This window comes from Struthio camelus, chromosome 2 (genome assembly GCF_040807025.1).
Source record: "Struthio camelus isolate bStrCam1 chromosome 2, bStrCam1.hap1, whole genome shotgun sequence".
Classification (NCBI taxonomy): domain Eukaryota; kingdom Metazoa; phylum Chordata; class Aves; order Struthioniformes; family Struthionidae; genus Struthio; species Struthio camelus.
The window spans coordinates 39,330,219-39,356,000 of NC_090943.1; the positions used below are offsets into that span (position 1 = coordinate 39,330,219).

A 25,782-nucleotide genomic window follows, 5' to 3' on the forward strand; every position below is an offset into this window, starting at 1 on the left:
TCAACAAGATTTTCCCCCTTTTTTCTCCCCATTTCCCTCTCTCTCTGACGCGTTACCAGGCTGCAGGAAACAATGAGCAACTGAACACAGACCTAAACCCGAGATGGGTGCATGGAAGAAGGCTGATCCTTGTGGGGCCTGCAGTTTGAAAGCAGATACTGAAATTGGTAAGAACAGCGGGAGCAGGTTTTTCAGCAAAAGTAAGTATGAAAAAAACGAGGCTCTCCTTTAAGCACCCACATAGCTGGGTGAGCCTTGTCTAGGGCATGTCAAGGCCTTGAGTACACCCAACAGACTTTGGTACAAGGCACGTTTTCCCTGGTGGCAATACAAGGCCAGTGTACAACCGCAGATCTTTTGCAGGCACAAGGAACTGTGAATTCCCCTTTGACTTTCTCCCTTTGCAGTGATTGCATGTATGGAATTGAACGATGTTTAAGGGCTAGAGGGAAATTAAGACAAAATCACAGCTGTACTGCTTAAGAAATGTAGGAATAGAAAGGACATGGTTAAATTAATAGGGGTGTTCTGTTGTTCAGATCTGGGAACATGGAACACAAGCCAGGTCTGGGTAGTGAATGTTAAAGCAGCAGTAAAATGGGCAACATTAAAAGTATAAAAGGACTATTATAAACTCCTGATTTAGCTTTCTTAATAAAAACTGAAAGCTGGCGTTGCTTCCAGTAAGGACGACTGAAAGTGTGACTGTGTTAGTACAGGTGGGGCCAGTGAGAGGGAAAGGAAGAGAAAAAAGAGCATCAGGAGAAAGTGCATTTTTACTGTCCGATTTTAGTTTTCATTAGTAACATTTGTAATGAAAAAAGGGTAGCCGGATTCCTGGGTAGCAGGGAAAGAAAAGAAGGAAGTTATCTTGTTAACATGCTCCCTTTTCCATCTTTGACTTCACATGCCATGGTTGCTCCATGGGTTTCAGGCCGCGGGGATCAGTCAAGGCAGAAGTCAGATTATGGAGAAGTCAGAAGACTTTTGCCTTTTTTTTTTTTTGGGCTGGCTAGAAATCAGAGGTCATTTAACTGTTCTTAAAGCCCTTTTACTGTTCATTGAGGGAAGCCAAATTACCTTGCATTGTCTACGGGCTAAAAGTAAGCTGCTCTTATCCCATTAAAAATCTGACTCATCCTTCAGAGGGTTCCCATTCTTTGCCTCCATTGCCTACACTATCTTACCCTTATCTGTGCTCTTCACTGAAGTCCCTTAGTTACCTGCTGGACTAAGGTGGTGTAACTGTGAGGTCACTGCGGGACAAGACATGACCTATTGCAGTGAATATAAGTGGTCTGTATCAGTGTTGCTTCCACCGATAGCCACAGCTTCTCCTTGCTAGGTTTCTAGACGTGTCACCAGCTAGAAATTCAAAATCCTGAAGTCCTGTCTCTAGCTGGTCTTGGACAGGGTCAGGACTTTCTTATTAGCTTCTTACCAAGAGAACTCTGTGCTGCCTGTTCTTTTCTCACACAACAATATTGAATTAACTGATTCCTTTTCCCCTGAAGAACTATGTCTTCTTCCCATTGCTCTTTCTCCTTTAACCCTTACGTATGGCATCTAAAAAAACAGAGAATTAGAATTAAAATAGCTAAAAATGGAACAGCTGTTGACTCTGATCTTTCAACTGTTCTCTTTAATTTTAGTTACTCTTGTAAAGACCTTTAATGAGGGACACTGAGTATTTTTATTGTCTTAACTAATTCCAACAGTTTTTTCAGCTGTGTCACGCACTACACCACTATCGATTAGCTTAATGCAGATTTTTTTTTTTCTGAGAAAGGAATGGGTTAGATCTGTTTTGTGACTGACCAAGACATTCAGTTCATTCCTGCTATCTTTAACTGACAGTAACTGGAATAAAATAGTCAATTAATTGAGAGACCATTTCATGCCCATTTCGGGTTGGTAATGGATTTATATTGACCTAAGGCTGCAGTAAGGCAGGTGTGAATTAGGATCACTGTGTATAATTAATTTCTGCTTCCTCAGTGAATACTACAATATATTGTCTATATATATTTCTCTATTTACAGGATTGGCTTCATGAATGAATTGTCAGATAAGCGTCAGCGAAATGGTGTGATTTGATGATATAAAGAATTAGGTAGATGGCACTGAGTACCTGCACTCCCATACAAAGAACATTCAGCATCTTGCAGGATTTATCCCTGAGTGCTGTTACGGTTCACATTTATAATGACCAGCTCATCCTAACACAAAATAAGCCACTTTTCAAACTCTGATCCAAATGTAAATTGGCTGCTGGTCAGTTAAACAGAAATTAGATCATCACTCACTAGGCCAAAGGAATCAACAATATGTTGATGTATTTCTCAATAGCAATTTCTAGAAATCGTTCTACAGCTGTAATCAGAGAAGGAAACAGGTTCTTTTTTCAGCCTGTAGCTCTGTCGCTTTTGGGTCCAAGAGGAGGCAGCTGTGCTTGTGTTCTGGCACATCGTAGCTCTGGAGATTTGGGCCTCTGTGCAAGGAAGCCACATTATGAATGAAAGGAATCAGGTGGCAATTTTGCAAACTATGGTTCCTGATGTTGCACTCCTGACTTGAGCAGGGTCTGCTGCCCCCCAGGTTGGGAGGAAGAGTCTGTTTTAATGAGCTAGACAAAAAAAAATCTCACTGATGGTGAGTCACTGTATGAAGCCGAGAGTACGAATCTGGGTGGATTTAGCCCTCAGAGATGAAATAAGCTTGGTAAGATATTATAGGACAAAACATCCTAATCACTCCTTGCATTTTAACAGAAGAAATTATGGAGAGAGGTGAAGAATCAGCATCACAGGGCTCAGTGAAAGACTACAGCACTAAATACAGTAATTGTTCACTGAAGAGAATAGCATGTTCAGGGATGCTTCGTAAAAGGCAGGAGCAGCAGCTGTTTGATCCTGTGTACATAAGTAATACATGTCTTACAGGTCTGTGATTTTTCACTATGCATCATGTTCTCTGAACTTTCATTTCTATTTTACTCCAGATAATTATCTTTGGCTGGTATTCTCACAAGTACAAAGCTGCAAGAGTCCTCTCTTTCTGAGGACTTTATGTTATTTTAAGAATAAGGAAACCTCCCATAACTAGATCAAGTGTTTATTCCAGAATAAAAATATATCCACAACTGTAAGAGAATATAAGAGTGTCTCCTAGTCCAAAGGGTATCTGAAGTTTCCTTTGCAAAGGTCTGTGAGTAGGTGGGAACCTATGTACAGTTTCTGCACTCTGCTCGATAACAAATTATTATAGATAATAGATTATAGATAAAAAACTAACCCCAAAGGTTTGTTAAAATGGACAACCTACGGAGGCATCCCTTTCCAGTGACCTAGCAACTACCAAGAATATTCAATAACCATATGCTGTGTTTCACCACATTTCTAAAAATTTCCCAGCTCTAGCTGGTCTGAGTCAGGTACCAAGCTAAAGGCAAAGGTTAAGGCAAGACAGTTCAGAAACACAATCTGTCCTTTTTGAGTTTAAGGAAGAGAGAAGAGGGAGGAAGAAGATGGGGAGAGACAGACCAATAGTTTACTATATACACTGGAGGCTGGCAAGGGTGGAAAAGCAGAAGTGAAGGTAAGACAGGCAGAAGGCAACTAGTTGGGCAAGGAGGCAGGATTTGGAGACTGAGAGGGAACCATGGGATGTGAGAAAGGAGAGCTGTTGCATCAGAGGCAATGTTAAGGTCAACAGGCAGAGAAAAGGCAATGTGTGTCAAGGGACCAGAATCAGACAGAGCACACAAAGAACTGAGGGGAGGACCCTGTGTCTGACTAACCTAGGAAGCAAGAAAGAAGAGCCCAGATATGAGACTAGACTGGAACGAGAAACCTGAGCAGTGACTGCCCAGCTTGATGAGGAAAGGGCAGTGGGTCCTGGGGTAGGAGGATACTGTGGAGAGGCTGCAAGAGACCCAGTAAAGGGCTGTACTTGAGAAGGGGAGAGGAAGAGGAAGATGTATCCAGAGCCATAAATGGAACCTGAGATCCCCAACTTGAGTCTCACTATTCCTCTGTCAGCAAATACCTATGAAAACTGGTACATAGTCTAGTGCTAGCCTCTCAGGAGGATGACAGCTTAGTACTACTATCAGTTACTCCATTAGCTTGCTTAGTAGAGGTCTAAAGGTCCAGCTCTGTTGATAACCCATCAGAATGTCAGTGTGATGCTATGTAACGGAGTTTGTTTTTCTATGTGCTTTCCTGAAAGCCCTAGGAAATTACTCTCACAAAAATATATTAAAAGGACTTTATTAATATAACAGAGTTAATCAGAGTACAAGCTAGGAAATGCCAGAAGTGCCACAACCAGCCAAATGTTACTCCTCTGGGGTGTAGCAGTCCCCGCTAATAAAGTATCACAACCAAAATTATAATAGAAAAGCAAACAGATTTTTTTTGGTCAGTCATGCTGTGCTCACTTGAAAATGACTGCATGGTAAGGCGAGATTTTAAAAGCTCCAAACAGAAGCAATTAAGTTGGTGAAAGAAAATATAGCTATTTGCAAATACGCCTTCTCCTCCTTCACTCTCCAGTGCAAGAGTGCTCCTAAGGGACTAGTTAATATCTGCATGCGTATGTACTGTTCTTTAGGTCACAGTACAGCAGACTGAGACACAGAAGTTCAAGCCAAAATTGTTTAGCAATTAAGAAAGTGTTGCAAGGTGAAGTTGTGAGGGGAAATAATAAAAAACGAGGTCTTTAGTATCATAATTTTTTTTCTACTTCAATGGGTCTGAAGCATATGTTTCAACCTAAAGTACATGCTTAAGAAATATTGTTTTGAATTAGGCCAGACTTAGGTGTTTAAGAGCATTCATGAATGAGGGGCAAAGCTACATACATTACACATCGTATAATGCTTTGGTTAAAAGGTCTCTGGTTATCAGGGACTAAAAACAATAAAAATCATATTAGACAAATACATTAAGAATAAAACCTGAGAATGGACAGAGATGCTTCAGTAGGCCTCATCACAAGCATTTGAAAATTAATGGAGTCCCTGCCTTACAGCTAGAAATTACATTCTGGGAGGACAGTGAGACATCAGTACAAATCAAGTGCCTTTTCCACTGTCACAATGAACACTTTGAATTGAACTAGGGTCTCTTGAGTCCTAAACCAACCTTCACAGCCCCAAGCAGTTGTACGTAAACCCCTCCACACTCACTAAAAATAAGCTAAATACATTTTAAATGGAAAGCTTTTGAGAATTGTATTTTCTCAACAACCAGCCATGGAATACAGAACAAAGCAGAGCTCAAGTGTTAATTGCTCCAACCCCATAATTAAATGCAGACATACTGTACTCTGACTGTGATTCTTGAAAGCTTGCCCACTCTTTTTTTTTTCTGTCCCATAAAAAAGAACACCATCAGTTTTTTTGTTCAAGTAAATGCAGTTTGTAATAGCTGATGTGACAATAGGTCATTGGCATAATTATGGTCAGAAAGGCCTTCAAGCCGCAAGTAAAAAAAGGGCAGTAGTTAAAAAAACTGCTTACTAATATCCGGCATGCTGTAGAAAGCAGAAAACGTGCACATGTTTATTTTGTGGTTCTGTCAGAGCATGGCCCTGGGATCAGGCTTAGAGCATGACCGTCTGGATGAGCCCATGCTTAGCTGCACTGATACAAGTCGGTCTGGCCCAGAAGCCACACACTCACATCAGGACACTATTTCGAGCAACCTCCTGTGCGATGCTTTTTTGCTGACATGTCTTCATAAATCTGGTCCACAGGCCACCCTACCTGCAGCCAAATCAAAGTGTTTGCAATTGGAGCCAATGTCACTCTTCCTCCTTTTCTTTCTTATGGTTTGAGCCATGTGGGTCCTGCTATCTCTCTCCAAACCTGACCTTCACTGGCCTTATTTATGAACTTATTGGCCTTATTTATGAACTAAACGCAAGTTGAATATTCATGTGCCAAGATCAAGCCTTTATTTCCCACTAAAAATCAAGTGCTGATTTAATAAAAAATAAATCCTTTCCAAAAATTAAATCAACATATTTCAGGTTCTTCTTATCTACCTTCAGGGCTTGGAACCCCTAGGCTACCTTCTGCTTATGTTTTATTTACACCCTGCACATTTTCTTTGCAGACCTAGACATTTACTTATAAACAAACAAAAAAAAAAAGCTGAGATTTTCATAGGATGACTTGAGGATTCTTAAGCCAAACACCAAATGTAATAAGACACAGTAAAATAAGGGTAATAACTTTTATTCTCTTTAGAGGGTGGGTGAAATTTAGGTTTTGCTCTCATGACCACCTGTAAGTCTGTGAACTCCTCGCACATGGGTGGGAAGGCAGCAATGCTGCTGCTCTCACTCGGGGCTTCCCTATATCATGCACTCTGAAACACACAGCTGGGCTCTTGCACTTTGGAAGCGCACTGAATTGAAACACATGTTATCCAAGGCTCAGAGGCTACCTCTCCTCTTTGACACCACCTATCCTATGGGCAACAACCATCTGTCTCCAGATTCCCACGCAAAGAGGAGTTAAAAGCATTGCTTCAGTTATACCCTACTCTAAATGGACCTTGTACAGCACTGGTTTTTGTTGTGCCAGAGCAGTGCTGGCTTGTGATGTGAAAAGTGCTTTATGATCTTGCAGAGTGAAATAAGGCAGTAAGTTAGAGGTAAGGCCTTGAGCCTGAAAAGTGCTATACAGCTGTTTAACTCTAGTGAGTTAGACAATCCCAAGTAATATCCTCCTGGGGATTAAGTAAATTCTTGTGGGAGAGGGGGAGGAAGATCTAGATACAGTGAGGAAAATGCACCGTAGTTGCCATCGTGCCCGATGGTGTTGGGTCTTTTTCTTGCATCACAGACTTTGCCTCTCGTTGTTTCTCCACCCTCAGGTATCCTCCACCCATGGACCACGGTATATCACATCCACAAAAGAGCTCTCGAAGACTGCAAAGAAGTTTTCCAACTCCACTTTGCACCTCCTAAGTGTCTCTAAATCTCATCTGATGACTTGCTGATTATCCTGGTATACCTGGGTTTTTCTTTGCTGCCCAAATATAATACAGCTAGTGAATGAATCAATGAAATTTTTTCCTCCCATATCAGCACTGTATCCTACTGTATCCTACCTCTGAATTTTGCCTTAGATATTTCCTTACAAATAAGACACTAAATCTTAGGAGGCTGCGGGTGTTCTAGGGAGTCTCTGACATACTTCAGATATCTTCCTAGAAAAATATAAATTGTGCCTCCCTGAATTTATCTTACAAGTTCAAACAGGAAAAATCATTCTTCTGAAGCTGTTTAAATACAGTGCATTTCTTAAAAGGCTGTAGTGTGTTCACCCAAGAGGCAATAGCATCACTTCACACAGGTAAACTATCCTTGTAGAGTGTCTAAAGATCCTTATTAATAACAGTAAATAATTCCTATGAGTTCTATAATCAAACTGTTTTAAGCCCATGGGAAAGCAAGGAGAGAGCTGACTTCTGCAGTAGGAACTGCAGCCATTATTTTGGCAGCATTGAACCTAGATTTATGGTATTCCATTAAAAAGGAATGCATTAACTCTACAACTGTCACCACTGCATTGATGTCAAAGGAAGTGCTCTGCCTGGCTTTGCTGACTTGATTGATGGAAAATAGAATATCAGTCTAGTTGCTCTCTCTCTGATGAGAAAGGCAAGCATCCTGGATCCCTGGAGCTATAGCAAAGCTCCATTTTTTCCTACTCTTGGCTAATTTTCCTGCATTTTTTGGCCCTGGCCATGGAAAAGAAAAATAAGACAGCTGACTTTTTTTACACTGCCCAGAAAGGAAGCAACCCAATGGCAGAACAATGAAGTTGAACCTTTCTCCCTTTCCACTCCAGTTCAGTTTTAAGTTCGAACTTTGCAAAAATGCAGGCCAAACTGAAACAGTAAACAACTACAGATTATGAGATAACTGCAAATTGAAACCTAAGTCAAAATACTGACTGCAGGATAGACATTTCTCTCCATGTATGCACTCTCCCAGTGGTCTGCAAAAATATTATTTACGTCTTGTGAATACTTTAAATAGCACCTATTCCTGTAGCACAGTAAAGAAGGCACTTATTTTTACAAAGTAGGGAAACGCTGCTATTGCTCTTCAACAGATGGAGAATTAAGACACACAGGAAATGTCTACTAAGTAAAACAACCAGGGACCATTCTCTGGCCCTGAGGCCATGCAGCACAGCATGTCTCAGCTCTACATACCATATTCTCTTTTTTCCTTCCCCACCCCCTCAAAACCAGGGTATGTGAGTCAAAATTGCCTGCTGGGAATGGTCCCTTGCACATGCTCTCCCCCGAAGCATGTCTGTGTGTTGTCTGGAAGAGCGGTAATCAGCACAGCCAGAGCTGCACTTGGGAGCATGCTAACAATTAAAAAGCACGGACAACTGCTGGCCCGTGCTGCGGCCCTGTTCTGCTTGTTGGGATAGACATAGCAAAAGGAGCTGTGTGTCCTTTTACGGACTCATAAAGGACGTGGCAGAAAAATCCAAAGGGCCTTCAAATGGGCCCTCAAATGGGCCTTCAAATCCAAAGATACAACCCTTGAGACTCCCTTCTTACCCTATAAGCATTTAAATTTTTAATAGCAAGCTGCCCCCAGATGCCTAACTTTCAGCATCTGCATCTGTCCTCTACCACATCAGCTGTGGTGACCCAGGAAGCTTGTCTTTGCTCTGAAAGACTTCAACCAGATCAATGCTCTATTCTTGTCAGTCAAGTCAGGAAAGTAATGTAAGTAAGAGATGGGATCCATGCTCAGCTTGATGAAATTTGCAAATGAGGCTCACTCCCCACCACCACCCAGCCCCACAGGCATGCCCGTGCACACACATACATGCGCTGTCCGAGAGGCACTATCCAGGTAAGATTTTACAGAGGAATTTAACAAACATGAGGGAAGACAGGTTCTACACAAAAGGGCTTTGTGAACCAACTGATGTCTCCACATGTCTCCCTTCAACTGGGGACTTAATCCTTCCTATGTCTGACCCTGCTTCTATCTGAAGAAGGTACAGTGGTTCTGGTGCTCACTAAGGACTTGAAAAATCTGAATTCAGGGAAAAACAGAAGGATGAGACCATAACTAAATTGCATACCATATACAGGAGAGAGAGAGATTAATAAAACTTATTTTTCTGAATTTTGTTTTCTCTTTGGATCAAAAAGTAAACTCAGATTATGGAAGTTAACATTTCATCAGCTTCTTAACCATATACATTCCTGATTTCAATTTTATGTCATTAAAAAAAAAAAAAAAGAAATTCAGGATGCTTTCTGTTAGTTTTCTGCCTGGATTATTATTAGAAACTATCCCTTTAGACTTAAAACTAGTGTTCTCTTTACATGTACAGAAATTATTTCTATTATTCTTAATATTTTTGACTGAAATTAGTTCTTCCACAATGCCCTCCCATCTCAGCTGAAGGATTAGTCTCTTTACTATCTTGTTTCACTGCCTTCTTCTGTTATGCATCTATTCACACTTCATCTCCTCCAAAGCTTTTGCAAAAGCAAGGGGCTTACAGTGAATTCATTAATCAATGCTTCTGGAGTTAAGATGTGGGGAAGTCTCACCCCTTCACACCCTCTCATCATTGGTGTGCTTATCATCATCTTAAATGGGTTTGTTGGTCAGCCACTCACCTCAGCTGCTGTTTCTTGCTATGCCAGTATCATGCTCCCTATAAGAAATCATAAATTATGACATGAATCAAGGTTTATATACCATTGAGCCAAAACAATCACTGGAAATTTTGTTACCTATGTTTCCCTCACAGCTTCTTGAAAAAATTAGTGTTTGTAAATCAAGGTATTACATTTTCTTTTAGCCAGTTTCTATTCAAGTCTCATAGTTATTAAATGTGAGCTACTGAACTAACACAGTTCACTGAATGATTTCACAAATGATTAACACAGATGATTCAAAAAACCATCATGCCTTAATTCTTTACCCTCTAAAATGTGGTTACATATTAGGTTTCTCTAAATTGCCACTGTGTAAGAACTGAGATTGAAGCATTCTGATGGTATTACTGGAAGAAAACCTGTACTCACAGCATGGGAAATTAAACACAAGTCATACAGAAAAGATTATAAACACAGCTGTGTAGAAAACAGTTTAAAAAATGGTCTTTTGCACAAGAGGGAGCAGAGCTTTCTCTGTGTTTGCTTGACCTCCATCCTGCCCCTTCTTCTAATACACTTAGTCATCACTGTTTCAGAGTACCTGGCAATGTGATTCAGCAGTCTTTAGACAAAACATAATATAGATGTGTTTGGTCAATCTGTTGGCTAATTGATAATATATCAGCTGATAACTTGAGGGAGAACTGGCTGCAGATGCCTCTCACTGAGAACCACGTAATTAAACTTTGAATTTTGTATTTTTTACCAAAAACTATGATAACCTGATAGACACTTAAATATTCTTAAATAAATATGCTAAACATATTACTGACTGTCCAATTTTGTTATCAAAATCAGCAGTTGCCAGAGACTTGGTTTTAATATATTCATAGGAGGCAGAGATGGGAAAAAGAAGCGTAAGCTTTATTCCATAATACATATTTTCAATTGTTTGCATAAACCCTTGTAGGAAAGAACTCTGTGCACCAGTAGAACACACACTCTCATCTTTCTGTTCAATTGCAGACTTCCAAATAGCTATGAAATAGCCATTGGCTGCACTAGCAGAATACAACAAGCATCTGTTTCTTTGCTTCAGAGCTTCTACTGCCATGAAAATCAGCTGTATGAAACTGGTCCTTTATGCTAGGCACGTGCTCTACCATAACAGACCCAGTCAGTCTGGTACAACGACTCTTCAGAGGATTTAACTTTTTATTATATTGAACCAAAAAGAAAGAAGAAATCTGACTGAATAGCTGACTCTTGAGCTAAAACATGTTTTATCCATTCATTTTTCAACAAGCTTTCAGGACTGCCTAAACTTTATTTTAGCTATTAAAAAATCTATCAAGATGTGTTACTCATTTTAAACAAATGTTCCTATTGCAGCGTTAGATTTACATGTTTTTCTGACTATATCTGACTCAGATGCTTTCTTCATGGGGATCAAAGTGATAAAGTTCATTACATCAGAAAACTCACTTAGATCAACTTACAGCACTTCAATGAAAGTGGGTTTCCTTTGCTGGAACAACTTTAAGTACATGCATACATTTTGATGTTCCTGGTCCCAGTCCTGTGATGTTCTCAGTCCAAATATTCCCACTAGCTCCAGAGACACAGAAAAAGTCATGCAAATATTCCAAGCTCATGTACGTTACATATAGATCAAAATGTTGAAAGCTGTAGCTTTAACAGAAACTGAAATTTTCGAACACTTTATCAAGTCTGATGAATCAATTAGGAAGATTTTATTTTCTCCAGTTGGTTCATGATTTTGTCATGAACCACAGGTTGCACCTACCAACTATAACAGCTATACAATTTTTGACCTATTATCACCAGTTTCTCCTATACAATATTGTCCTACTGTTCAAATAGTAACATTCCTTTACACCTATTCACCTACTGATGAAAAAAGTAAGATCACGTAAAGAACTTTTAAAACCACTTTTAATGGAAAAATGCAGATCTGTCCATCAGACCATTTTGTGAGTAGATGTCATTTAAAAAATATTAGAGAGATTTTGGGGATCCAAAATGGAGTAGCTGGTCAGAGGGAACAGAATAATTAGTGAACACACAGGTTCACGTTCCTGAACCCCCACATTTAACAAACTTGCCTAGCTACTGAACTGCTGGATTTTCTGAGCTGAATTTTTTCTTTCATTTAAAATGTGTTGAGCTTGAGGCCTCACTCCAATGCAAGACAAAAGCAATGTCAAACATAAGGAATTTTTTCCCAAGGAAGAATTACTGTGTTCCAGCCAGCCCTACCTAAGTGAGTACAATCGATGGCAGAATTGACTCTAAGATCTTTTATTTGCATGAGCTTTCTGATTTCATAGCACATTATTTTGCTGCAGAGTATTTTCACCTGAGCTCCTCCCTGTACCTCATGATTTACTAGTCAGCTGTGTTTTCAAACAGCTAAATATCTCTGCCAACATTTGCAGACTACAGTACAGCTGTTTCAGTTATCCCCACATTAGCTTTTTCTACCACATGCTCTTTAACTTCTGGAGGGAAATTTTTCTCAACTATGCCATCCTAGAGGGAGTCTCTTTTACAGTTGGCACTTAGCATGTACTTCCCTTCTGTCCAAACACTTTAATTCCTCTGCCACAGACTCTACAGTAAATGGAGGAGATGAGGCAAAGATAGCATTGAAGCCTGCAGATTGTTGCATGCCATGATTACAGACAATGTCAATCTACTCCTATATTGCCCAGACAAGTACTGCCAGCCCGTGTGACAGAAATGTGCTGACTTGTGCAAAGATAAGTCAAGTATTCAGCAAAATGGATTATTACAGAGTTAGAAAGCGATGGATTGAAGGCATGTGTTTCACTGGGTTCCCAAAGTGCTGCGAATATTCTTAAATGATGCGTGGATAGTTTAGATCTAAGCCTAAGTGCTAAGTACCTACACAGTTTGGCTTACCAAGTGGCACTTAAAAATGTCCAGCAAAGACTTGTAGATTTATGTTAAATATGTAGCAGTAGAGCTACAGGATTTTCTATAGCACTTTCTTCTCTTTCTTCATCCAAATCTATTTCTATGTCTAGTATTAGAACAAGGCCCCAGTGAGACTACCAGACATGAACCCCTGCCATCCAGGTTTTAGAGCTAACTCATATTCAAAGAGTTAAACCCAGTCCCTCCAGGCCCTTATCTTTCATAAGCTGGGGAGAAGGGTCCTCTGTGAAGGTGAGGGCCAATATGACAATTTCATGAGAACAGGTGATCTCATGAAATTTTCACAATGTTGGGATGAAATCTTGCTGGAGACCCTCATGAGATTTTCCTGTCACTAAACCAGAATCTGAAACCCAGCCAAGGTTCAGCCTTTAACTGGAAACCTAAACCCTGATTTAAAGCTGATCTTGACTCACATCTGGTCACCATCTTCTGAGTTTACACACTAAAGAAATCTCAAGCTGGTTTTGTTCTTTTTAAAGGTGATGTACTCCTGTTTGAAAGGTGAAGAAGAGAGTGTTTTCATTTTATTATTATAGTAACTTACATTTATATAGTATTTTTTCATCCCAAAAGATCCTAAAGTGCTTTAGAAACCATACAAAAGGATCTCTTAATCCACTCCTGAAATACAACACTTAATGCAATACCATATAGCAGTTTAGGAGAGGCTGTATGCCAGAAATTTTTAATGACCACAAATGGACAGGACCTGGGGTTTAAGTTTCATCCAGAACACAGTAGCTCCATCAGCACAGTCTCTTAAACACTAGACTGGGTCGGCAGTTCAATTCTGACTCTAAAGAGAGATTGCCACCTACTAAATCATGGACACCTCTTACAGCAGCACTGACACATTCCATACAGCCCTTACGCTCAAGTCCCCAACAGCCACAAATCTAGCCTAACTTACGAGATGCAACATGCCTACATTGCAAAGTTTAAGAAGTGGTGGGCGAAAGGGAGAAGAGTGGCAGAGAAAAAAAATACTTGCCACCCAACCTACACTTTCTTCTTGCCAAAACATGATCAACCTGTCATACCTATTTTTAGCTATAGTGTTGTTTAAAAAAAATGCATAACGAAACTTGCTTAAAACATAATACCACTGAAACATAAAAGTCAAGCTATTACTACGTAAAGTTTAATCAATAAATTACATTAATACAGGTATTGATCATATCATCTATTTTAAAAATAAGCTGAACAGCCCCTCTGGTAGTATAAAACATGAACAAGAAAAGTAGAGATTTCAAATGATACCTGGATTATCTCTCTTCCCAAAAACGCATTGTTCATCCAGTAATACTAGCAACTCACAAAGGCTGTCTGTCTGTCATGGAGTGTCTGTCTGTCATGGAGTGCATCTGCAAGAATAAATTTCTGAATCAACATGCATATTTTGAGGACAAATCTAAAGAAAGTCTTTTGATATTGTGATAAAAGTCAGACTTAGGTGACTAATTTTTTTTAATTACTAAGCTTTAAAAAACATTCGGAGATGAAAAACAACTCTATGCAATATTTATACTGCATATTTCTATACAAGTCCTATTATGGAAGAGTAAACAACGGATAAAAGATTTGTCATAAGGACAGAAGAGAAGACCAGCGGACCTTAGACTTTGCTAAAGCTGAAGGCTAAGGTTTTCAAGACTGACTAGCAAGTTGGGAAGTCTCATTTCTAATATGTCCAATTGGATACACATCTAACTTTCACTGGAGATGTTCAGTTTGGCACCCCAAATCACAAATCCTGTTTGAAAATCTTAGCTGGAAAGTGAAGTTGAAGTTAAGAAAGAACGAATGATTTTTGTGGACTATATCTACGATAACGATGTGGAAGGAGGAGAGAAATCTGAATATTTGTTGAAAGTTTTGAGCTCAGCCATTTTCATCTTCAAGCATCAGGCCATGAGTATAATATAGAAATTGGTCCACTTCCATGAAACTGGAAAGCTCCATCAGGCTAAGGCAGCTTCAGAGGAAAGTCCCAAGTGATAAGGGGGATAATGCTGGGATGAAAGAGCTAATGGATTTAGTCTCATTTCATTCCCTTCAACTTGATCATACACTTTTGCTGTACAGTAATTTCAGAAAAGCTCATATTGGCCCAGAAAAATAAAGAATGTTTCACTAAAATAGGAGAAACAGTGTCAAGTCAGATTTTTCCTTAGTAAACTATGCAAAACCTTATTGTGCCATTAAGGTACACAATCCAATTACTAAAACATGCAGAACTGAAATAATAAACATGTAGCCTGATTAGACGGGGACATAAATGTTGTGGTAGTAAAGTCAACATTTGAATCAATAAAGTTTATAAAAATTAAACTAGCGGACCATGCATACATTACTTAAGCACGCAAGCCTTACTAAAGCATCGAAATCTATAGGGAAGATAATTACAAGCTTTGTTTTCATCTAAAATGATACCACATATAGGCATGAGCTCTGTCACCTCTTCAGTGCTAAATAAGTATATTAGGTATCATGCTTAGTATCTGTTTTCATCTGCATCAAATATCTTTTCAGTAATTTTTGTTGTTCACTCTTTCTCATTATGGAAACTTTCAGGACACTATTTTTGGTGCTGTAATGTATTAAAATAATCACAATATCACACATGCAAACAACAACTACCACTTTTGCATCCAGAAAGTGCAAAAGAAGGTCCACCATGCCAGACTGCCTAACTCATGCTGAACACAGAAATGTTGTTTCTGAGCTATGAATGCCAGTTTCTATGAGAGAATGTTTCTAACTGAAGCTGCAAAAATTTCAGCCCTGATGCTTTCTCAGTTTCTGGACTTCAGGTTTTTTTTGTTGCACTAGAAAAAGGAAATAACTGCAAAATCAAAATTTAAGATTAGTCTTGGTATCCCATTTGTAAAAATGTATTCATAAAAATATGTATTTAGAACCTGAACTCACTAAAACAGATGGAGCATGGATAATTTCCCCCCACGCATTCACATTTCTATCACGAGATTGCTTCACATACACAAAAGCAAAAAAGGGTCATATACTATGCAAATGGCAATAAAAGGAAACACCATATCAAGTGTGAAAACTGCTTCAACAAATAGTAGAACCCATCACGTGTAACAACACCTTGAGGGCCACTGTCAATTGCTTAAAAAAAAAAAAAAAAGAAAAAGTGGCTGCTGCCTAGGAATGCATATCTACTCTATTTATGGCCCTTCTGCTTCCTTTATTATCCCAAATTGACACATTTTCCTTGATCTCTTTCTCTTGCTCCAGAGATCCATTCAAAGGTTATTTTCCCAATGAGGAAGCAAGTCTTTAAGCAGATTTGTTATCATAAGTTTAGTAACCACAAGGCTAATTCATCCCTCTACCTGATGGGGTGATATTTGTTCTTCTGCTGACCACCTTAAGTCTTCAAATCTTTTTTGTGGCCTTTGGCAACAGATTTGTGTCTCCTCTTTTCGTATCAGGTATGTGAAGCCATCTCCTCTAAACCCTGACCAGTGATATCCAATTGCTTGAGGGTTTAAAACAGTTAAAAGGGACATGTTTTTTCTTTCTTCATAGTAGCTGCTATTAGCCTTATCCTCATGTTACAGTGAGTTTTCTCCCAGCAGGGAAACAGCCTGCTGCAGGGTGCTTTGTTGCTTTCGTAAATCTCTAATTAGGTCCCTATCTGATTTAACAAGAAGTCAATCCTGTCCCCAGCCATCTTGAAAGCTTTGCAAATTTTGGCTTTCTGAAGATCCCAGTGAGAAAACAGCTTCCTACCTGTCCTGCAAATAATCTTTTCCTACTTGCTTTGAAGGCATTTCCTAATACTCTAACTGCTTCTCTAAATAAAATCAGACCAATTAAATAGGAAAACATTATGACATACATTTCCATGCTCCAAGCATGTCTGCAGCAAGATTAGGAATGTTCCTGACAGAGGATAAGGCCCTTTTACTGGCAACAACAGGGTTCATAAAGCAAGTACAACTCCACTATGCTTTCACAATAGCAGGATATTATTTGAATTTCAGAACTTTTAGTTTTTCAAAAAAGTTGATTTACTTTAATGTTATCCAGTAACCAGAATTCTAGACTGGACAAAAGAAGTCCACCAGTGGAATTCATTAACATTTTCTCCTCTCAGAGTTCGGTTACTCCTTGCTTAGCAGGTACAGAAGGAAAATGGAAGAAGCAGCTGTTCAAAAGCTGGAAACAGAGTCTGGAAATGGAGACAAGTAGAATACAAGCACTGATTGTGTGTTTGAGTTTCCCCTTGTGGGCTTTTAAAAGGAAATGTAAAGTTTCCAGGGTCTAAAGAGATTATTCCTGTACATATAACACAAGCGGGATTAACAACAAGCAGTTTCCCTGATAGTGAAAATTGAAATAATAATAATACTCATGTTAGACCCCCCTAAAACTTACATGAGCACTTCTGTGGTGTTTGTCCCCAAGGGATGTCCATCTTAACTCAGCGGTTGCCAGTGACGTCAAGCTTTCTGTGCAACTTTAAACTCAAATGCCTGGGACCTTGCAAGATTAATACCTTGCAAGATTAATACACCTTTCATAAAATCATACGAAGCACTTTGTGAGAGGTGCGAGCGTCCTCAACTCACAAGATCAGGTCACTAGAAAACTGGAAAAACGGAGGAAAAAAAAAGGAAAACAACACTAGGCATGCAGGAGAGCAGACTGGAGAAATATCAGTGTGTGCTTTCCTTGTCACGCTCTTCTCTCCACAACCAACACTTACTGCTGTCTATGGTGGGAGACAAACCTACATGGTCAGACCTTGTACAGTGTTTTTTGGTTTTTACACAAAATTATAGTTCAAAGAACTATTTCACATGCATTGTTTCACTGCAATTATATGAACAGTTACCCAGGTAGGAAATAAATCACAGCATTTATATGAACAGCCACGTTTCAATAAGATGCGAACTTTGAATTTTTAAAATTTCTTCTCCAAGCAAGATGGATATATTCTACAAGAACGATCTAAACAGGGAGGAGCGAAGAGCTGCAAACACAGCAGAGAATATAATTCAAGTCAATAAGAACGTCAGTGCTTGACATCATTGAGAAGACAGGTCCAGAAATGGCTTATGCGTAGCGTTACAATACAGCAGTAAATGCCAAAATCCATCAGGAACGTACCTATACCTAACATCTAGCTATCACTGGAGGGCACGAGTAACACAAATGATTAATATAAAAAGCTAAAAAGAAAACCCAGATCCTAAAGGACAAAGGTAAAGAATGCATTGAATAGTAATCACTGTATGTTTGCAAGGTCAGAACCTCTTTTTTAATACTGGATGTAAAGAACACGCAAAGATCCAAGCGTGCTGTTACACAGCCTATGGTGATCCTGACTACAAAACCCAATAATTGGATGATTGAGCTAAAATATGTTTGTTAAAAGCTTTCACAAGGATGAATTTTTCTCTCTCTCTTCCTTGATGATCAATTGCTGTCACTGCGAACAAACAGCATTTTATTCCCCTTATTTGAATTTTTCAGACTTCAGTTTTCAACACTGGAACTGAATTGGAGTTTGCCTCTCTGCTGGGCCAAACGTTCTGCTCATGTGGGATATATTCTCCCTATGTCGGTGTTTCAGTCATAACCAGATCTGCTCTTCTCTTTGAAAACTTAGCTGGATTGTGCTCCCTCGGCATGGATTTTTAGTTGTGTCTTCCATACACCAAGACTACCTTTGTACAAAAGGATTCTGCTGGCACAGTTAGGGCCAGAGGGGAGAAGGGAAGAGAGGTGTCTTTGGCTGATGCAGCTGCACTAGCAGAAGTTCCAGCATAGACAACATTTCAGCAGTACAGTTGTTTCTGCTGGTGTGATCTGTCTCACTATAGCTGTCCAAAGCATGTCTTTGCCTATGAAAGCACATGCAATGAATGCCTGCCAGGTTATAGTTTTTACCAGCATCACTAACATACACTTAGTGCAGCTGGCCAAAACATTCTTGGAATTTTTTCCAGAATCACATCCAGCTTTCAAATGTGCGCATATCAGTAAATATCAAAGCTAGCCACCTTATCCTAAAAGCAAAATCAGGACATCACCACTGCTAAGGAGGAGCATTAGGGGATATTGATGTGTAAATGAGCAGACAGGCTCGAAATCTCAAGTTAACTCTAATTTAAGAGCTACTTGGTATAGAAGTTCTCAGACACAGCAGGTCACCTCTTTGGAACTTGGTTTTGCATGTCAATACACAGCCTGCTCCCCTCCTTAAAGGTATATCAGTATCTGAAAATGGAACATAAGGTAGCAAGGGGTTGTTCTGGGAAGAGCCTGTGTGAGAATTAAGATTTTTTTTTTTTGTATCAGGCCTGTGAGTAAAGGCTGCGGAAAATTTCCACATATTGAACATACAGACTAACATCTTAGAGGTTTGTTGCCTGCCACTGCTTTAGAAGCATATTAGGCATATTGCAAGGAACTTACCTGCATGCAAGTCATCCTTTTGATCTAAATTAGAAGAAATAAACAAGATATAACGCCAGCTCATCAGCACACTAGAGGCTCAGGAATCCTATGGAAAAAAACTGTAGATATATTCACACATTACAGCAATATCAAAGTTGTGTGACAGTGACTAGCTGTAAAGTGAGGGTTGGGGAAATACACCCATTCATGATCCCACATACAAAAGCTCTGTGAATGCTCAAAGAAAACAAGTAATCTAATAAAATGTGTTGGAGCTGTTAAATAACTTTCATTCCACAGGTAATAACAGGTAATAACAGAAAACAATGACATTTTTGCTGCCTGGCTCCTACCTCCTGTTAAGTACATTGTATTATTTCCAAACAGTGACAAACAAAATTGAATGTTTCTCCAAAGGTCACATCTATCACAGTTTTTATTTTCTCCTTTGATTCAGTGTATTAGGGTCTTGTTATTTATTCTATTTTACCTGTTCAGTGAAGTAAATCATTCCTTTTCTGGATGGAAACCAAATGTTATTTAGAACTGAGTGAATATTTCACAGCCTCTCCAGTCAATTCAAATTTTCTTTCTGTTCATTATTTGTTTATGATGTTTGCTGTTTGTTATCTTACATTAGGGACACTAGTTCAGCCTAGATCAATGGAAGATTTAGGCTGCTACACACAAAATATTGTACTTCATCAACAACCTACGTCAAATGAAAATATTAGCAGTTGAATTCTTAGTATAGTCTTCTGTTCATTAGCAGAAAAGCCTTCAAGCAGGCCTACGCCAGTACATTCAGGGGAGCCTGATAAAGTCTGCCTTTTGCATACGCCTGCCCTACAAAGGGAAACAGACAACTTTGCAGCTCCCAGTACAGTAACAGTATAAGCACTTTCCCACAGTAAAGAGCATTAACTTCGTAGTTAAAGCCACTGTATGCTAGGAAGAATATTTAAGTCAGAACCTCAAATATGGTCACTGTGGCTCCTTTTACGCAGCCTGTTTGGCATTAACACCAATCTTTCACCTAGAGCTTGGGTTTTGCTGGTTCTGGTAACAGTATGAGTAGAACAAGACAGTCTTGTTCTAGAAGGGATAGATGGGTCCCTCACTGAGAACTCGGGCGCCTCTCCAGCTGTGAAGTGGTCACTTTGCAGGAAGAACACTACAGTGAAGCCCCAGGTTTCTATATCGCACCTCATAGTAGGGAATCACGAAGCCATCTCATTGCAGATCCACACACTTGGACATCTGCTGGAAACGCATTGACTGAGAACGTGCAGAGAACCTTTGCTGTCTCCTGTCCCTTCCCAGAGCAGCTCTGCCCTCAGGAATTATGTTAACATGTGCTTTTGTACGGGATAGGAAAAGGGTTAAGAAATTAGCAGGCAACATCATCTATTTGGAAGAAAACACTTCGTTACAGTGGAAAACTAAAAAATTCCTTCGAGACACAAGCTGGCCTTGGAGACACATTGTCTGAGACCTGAAAAATAAATATATACTATATAAAAAGATGCTACAGCACTTTCACTCTGTCAGTCTTAGGCCAAGCCACTAAGACGTAACAGTCCAGCTCCAGTAACAGTACATGACATTCAGTAACAGCCTGAAATGAAGACGCAACCTGGAACGCAGTCCTTAGGGCATCAAAAAGGAATCTTTTACAGGCACATCAGAATATTTAGGTTCTTCACCTTTTCAACAAATGGAAAAACAGATGACCAAAATGCTTTTCAACCCACCAATCATGTGACAACTGACAGCACACCACTCTCTGATTTTCTCTGAAATGACAAGTAATAAACACGTAAAGGTAACAAGCAATGACTTTTCCTTCACTTGCTGATTCTCACTGAGATTTCTATCACATACCTGAGACCCCAAGAGATGACTGAATGCCATTCAACATGGCACTCTCGGCAAATTTCAACAACACACTGATTTTGTTGTCTCTTCATCCATGAAAATGTCAAATAGACGTTTCAGCAAATTCCTGTTTGTGACCCTACGGTAATTTGTGATTTCTAGCTATTTAATATTTAGTTACTTTTTATCAAAAAGATTGTTGACCTTCACACAACTTCCAAGTCTGGGTAACTTCCACCTTTGCTCATTTTTGAGAGATCCTGTCATACAGTAATAAAATTCAGAAGTCAGTTATACTCTTCATATTCATTAAATATTTCTTAGAAAATTATTTGTTTTCATGGAATGGTTTAATTTTTATAAAAAATTTGATATTTTTTGTAACTTGAAGAGCCTTACTCCAGTTTGAATTGCATGGAAACAACAAGCTACATAGGAGAAAAATTCCTCTCTCACTGAAATAAAGGGCAAAATTCCCACATTCAGGATTCTTGAGTAGAAGGTAGAATCATGCCCAAGTGGTACAAATGAAGTCAAAGAAGGACAGAAGGATGTGTGCATGCATCCAAAATATCCACAGTGTGCACGGTTTTTCTCCTCCGTATTCATAAAAGTACAACACTTCTCAGATCTTGCCTTACAGCACAGCTAACTGATTAATATGCCTAGTACTACCACAGATTTTCCCCATAGAGGTAAGGAAGTCCAAGGGAAGTGGAATTTCTTCCAATATCATATGCTTTTTAGTAATACTTCAGCAATATTCTTTTAGTACAGTACAATTTGTAAGCCTTTATGGCATGTAGTAAATTAATAACACCTACACACTGATTTTTATTACTTCAGGTAGAAAGATCACAGCCTTCTAAATGTAACTGAGCAACTGTAAATTACCGTTAACAATTACATGAGAGAGAAGGAAGTGGAAAAGTCATCCTCACCTTGATGATTGTTCTCAATTCTTTCTTTGGGGGTTTTGGAAAGGAAGCTTTCAAATAAATAAAATAAATAATAAAGGGGAGACTAACGGGTTGGAAGCCCTGTATCCCTACTATGGCTACTGAGGACTTCGTAGCTGACCATTAAAGCAACTCTTTACAAGCAGCAGGGTTGTCAACCATTATGTTGTTAAAATACATTTTTCATGAATGCAAATACATTTTGAAATCTTTTTAAAACCCAGGATTATAAAAACAACCCCTCTCAGAGAGAACATATTTTAAGTCAAGTTAATATACCTGGTTTCCACAGCAATAACCTGGCCATCTCCATAAGAATACAAAGCTAACTGAATGTTACGGCTCTTATATTAGCAAAGCAACTGATTCATACTTAAGCCAGTATCAGTATGCTTCCCAGAGCGAGTATTTACAATGTGCAGAATATGGGCATTTCACAAAATAGAAAATACATTTCAACCTAGATCTCACTTCTGATCTCATTTATAGGATGTTAAGAGAATCCCCACAGAAGTCCACAAATGTGCTCAGATAACAAATCAGCGTCTGGAAGAAGAGAACCAGTCCTGCAGCAGTGGAAGGCTAAGGCTTGTAACCAAACATTGACCTGATACAGCACAGGTAGTTTGTAAATGTTACAGTGCCAAATACTGGTTTCAGTGTTTGTATTCAGTATTCAGCTCCTCTGAAAGGAAACATAGCATATGTTTACATCTGCAAACCCTGCAGCACCATAGAAACAAGTTTATAGAGTGAAACAGTTGGTACTGGGGAGCCAGTGTCCATGCGTATGTTCTAAACATGGGGGTTTTCTCTGGACTAGCTGCAGTCTGGTCTCGTGGACTGAATGCCCATGAGCCAGTTTGAGTGTACGAGACAGATCAGCGCATCCTTTACCTTTGCTTCATCTGAAAGAAACCCAGCTCATCCACTCTGGGGTTGCTCTGCAATGTGAACTGAAGTGTGGTAGACAGGAATGGTCAGGAAATATGCTCTGGACTAGATTACCAGTTTAGACACAATCTGAGAGATTGTTGTTGATGCTTTTGAAGAAGTGAGGGGACGCTTGATGCTCAAGTCAAAAAGCCAATTCAAGGAGGGCTGTGGGAGGATGCAAGTGAGAGACTCTTACACAGTATGATTTGGAGGTAACAAGCAAAATAGAACCATCAGAGAGGGGGAAATGAGAACCAGCAGTAAGAGAAACAGTAAAAAGCTCAGGTTTATATAGACTAAGTTGAATAGGTTGCTTTGTTCACCTTGGAGGTGACATGAAGCAGCGTGAGCAGACACAGACACCTAAGAGGTGCCTGAAGACAGAAGAGAGTTTCAGAAAGCTCAGAAAGATAGAGGTGTTCGGGTATTGCTGGATGTGTGGGACAACTGACATGTGGAGCCATGTAGGACTTGAGCCCACTGTTGTCCTTTGCTGTCCTTTGATGGGAGTTGGGCTGAAGGGAAGTGTGGCAACAGTTGTAGAGATCAGGGGTACGGCACAGGAACAGGGAATTTGCTACCCTGGATTGCAAGTTTGTTCCATCAGGTCTGCTCTTCGCCCTCAGTCATCCTCTGTAGCAGGGCCTCAGAACAGAAAGCTCTACAATGCTTTGCAATGCATGTTGAACAGATATGGTCTAAAGCGCCTAGAGACAAAATAATTTTCTGCCTGCTATTTATATCCTTAAGCATTTGATTTCATAATAGCTTGTTGGATAGCTACATATTTTACCCAGCCCTTTAAAATAATTCCAAGAATTTGACACACTGACTTCCAAGAAGAGAGTAAAGAATTCCAAAAGGTGTTTCACATGCTGTGAAATTGCAGGTTCATTCCTTTGTTCCACATTTACTAGTAATTAATTTCCTCTAGCAATCCCATATTTGAATCTTGGCACTATAAAATTGAGGGGCTGAACACAAGCCTTCAAAGGCAGCAGGTTGACGGACTAATGCAGACTGCCCTGTAATAATGCAGATTTTATTTTTTCAGGAAGTATTTTGGTCATGTTCTTATCACAGCCTAAGTGAAAATATAGTATCTAGCTGGAGAAATAAATAAATTAAAATCAAACAGAGATTTATAGGGAAGAGTTTACAACTATATTTAGCCTGCCCATGAGAATATATATTTTCCTCAGTCCAGCCTCCCACCCGACTTTTGCAGGCGCAAAGACAGCAGAGCTGTGATGAGAAGCAAAGACGCTGTTTGCTTTTCAAGCAAAAGGGGACACAAAATGGAAATAGCATAAGCAATGAAAAACAGATTCATACCATGTTTCCGGGTTGCTAAGGTGAGGTAGAACTACGTGACTAATCTCCCCATGTCTAACACTGGTATTCCGTTTTAAAATACACACACCTACCTACCTGTCCTTATTTGTATACCTGCCACCCGAAAGTTTGTGGGATCATAAATAAAGAATCTAGCCTACCATTTTTAAGATCTTTCCAGCTGCAGGTTTGCTCTGAAACTGCTCATGCTAGTTCCAGTAATAGGCACTTCATGCTTTTTCCACTTTTGCTATTTGTGTCTCCCTACACAGAAAAAGTTGCAGTCTTGTTGCTTTCTGGATTCAGAGGAATAGCAAACCATTGGCCGGGCTGAAATCAGCTGAGAAGTAATGTCCTTTAAAATGCAAAAGGCACTGAAGTACTGTAGCTTTTCTATACTCTAGGGTGAATCTCACCATCTGCTATGTTTGTGGCTACGAAAGACTGACCTCTCTTTGTATTAGACAAAAGCAATTCTGTGCATCAAAAGACGTTTAAACAGGGAAGATATAACTGCCTAATTTGCAGGCCACGCACAATTTCTGCACACAAGACAGCGAGCATCCACAAGGCATTTATTTTTATTCTAAGGTGATGAGTACTTTACAGCCTAGCGAAACTCTCTTTGGTTAACACTCGGCTCAGGGATCCTACTCACTCCAAACACAAATGTCTGTTTTGCACTCTCTTCCCATGTATGTTCTTTATCAAACTGATGATGAAAGCTACAAATGAGCAAAGAGAAACAATTTTTTTTCCAAATTTCCAAATATTAGCTCTTTGTCTAATTCCCGTAATATGGCATTAAAGATCTTAAGCAAACACGGCAAACTGTCAGTCACCAATTCCATATTAACATATGTGCAGTGGAAAGACATTTATTTCTAAATCATGACTCTGACCCTTCCCACAGAACAATTATCTGCTGCAATTTCTGGCTAAAAGGAACCCAGTAGCTTTCCTGTAAGTAAATAGCTCGTTAATGTTGGAAGCAGGGTTTGTGCTCAAGGACTGTCCTATGTAAATCAGAGCTGATGAGCACTTAACTAATCTGTTTACAGACCAGAGCTGCTGGGCAGGCCTCAGTGATTTTCTATCAAAGCAAAGAACCATTCTTTATGGGCATCTGGTTGTCCCTGAATTGGTAGTTTAAGCATATACCCTTGCTTCAAAGAAAGATCAAAGGATTTATTACTTCTAAATGAGTGCATTATTTCCACTTACTACCTTCTTGTTTGCAATGTGTTATTAACAGCATCATGGCAGAGTTACCTCAAGACTAACTAGTTTCTCATAGATTCTTGAATGTGATTTTAGATGTTACATGTAGCCTTTAGTACATAGTCCATTACATAGATGGATAAGGAAATAAAACACTAACAAACAGATTAGAAGATCCATTTACGGAAAATGGATTTTAAAAAACAAAGTGAAACAGCTGCAACTTAATGTATGAAAATGGCCATTCCTCATTTTTACTGTAAATGTAAATAATGAATCTGTTTCAAAATGACAGTCACAGCTCTGTGGAAAGAGCCAGTTTTGGCTCATGTTCATATGAAAGAGATATACATCGCTCTTGCGCTCAGCAA

The 25,782-nt window shown here is 39.4% G+C and overlaps 1 long non-coding RNA gene across 1 annotated transcript in view; it reads right to left on the bottom strand.

The window, feature by feature from the left end:
• Positions 1-18,015, bottom strand: part of LOC104145088 (uncharacterized) — a 60,234-nt gene extending 42,219 nt beyond the window's left edge. Inside the window, exons 1-4 of the long non-coding RNA XR_694239.2 lie at positions 17,055-18,015; positions 13,908-14,011; positions 11,162-11,270; positions 9,681-9,718 (exon numbers count right to left, since the gene is read on the bottom strand). This is a non-coding gene — a long non-coding RNA (uncharacterized lncRNA). The remainder of the gene's footprint in view (positions 1-9,680; positions 9,719-11,161; positions 11,271-13,907; positions 14,012-17,054) is intronic.
• Between the last annotated feature and the right edge of the window lie 7,767 nt (positions 18,016-25,782).